We start from the raw sequence: 925 nt of genomic DNA on the forward strand, positions 1-925 counted from the left end.
TGCCCTCGAGTTCCCTTTTCTGGAGGTGAATCAGGTCGGCTGGAACTTTGACCGCTATCTAGATTTAGACTTCCGTCAGGGTGAGCCGCAGAAACTCCACTTTCTTCTCACCCTGAGGCAGCCAGTGAATCTCTCCGAGCGCTGGAGCACAGCTCGCTTCCTCAACTCCTTCCCCTTTCACAAGGTCCGGCGTAATCACGACTGACCGGCGGTGTCAAGGCCAAGGTCACCACTCTTCTGAGCACTGTTTGCTGCTTCCTCTCGCCCTGAATGTCGGTGGAGAAGCTGTTCCTCAGTAACCCCATCCAAAGGGCACGTTCCAGGGACTTGCCCGAGAGCCAGAGTGGCCCGTCCCTGCAAAGCTTCATTTGCTCATAAAGTAATCGGGGCTTTACAGCAGACACAGCATAAAAATGACATGTATCTGATCTGAAGCCACACATTTCCGAAGCTGGGTTATATTTTAACGTTTCTGCACTGATGTTATAAAAATAATCAACAATAAAATTCTTCCTCATCTGGAGCTGCACTTTTTTTGTTTTACATTTTGTCATCTAGCTGACAGATTTTGCTTTCTAATCAGGATGTGGCTCCTTACTCCTTGCCTAACGTACCTGGAACGAGTCTCTGAGAGTTCAGTTTTGTGTTGTTAGTGCAGGGCATCTAAACAATCGTGTGTTGGCCAGGAAGGTGGTCAATTGGTTAGGAAATCATTTGCTGACAGCCGAGACTACTGGAGCCCCTATGGGATTATGGAGCTTTTTCCTGTAGTTCGGAGTAGGACGAGGTGCCTGCTCTTGGCCGTGGCCACGGGAGGGCAGGCTGCAGCGTCTCCCTGAGCTCTGGAAGAACATCCAGGAGCTTCTCTTGCTCTGCTCGCAGTTGTAGGTCGTGATTTCCTGCACAACACAGACGGGCTGGATTC

Source organism: Apaloderma vittatum, unplaced genomic scaffold (assembly GCF_000703405.1).
Source record: "Apaloderma vittatum isolate BGI_N311 unplaced genomic scaffold, ASM70340v1 scaffold9156, whole genome shotgun sequence".
In the NCBI taxonomy this organism is placed as follows: domain Eukaryota; kingdom Metazoa; phylum Chordata; class Aves; order Trogoniformes; family Trogonidae; genus Apaloderma; species Apaloderma vittatum.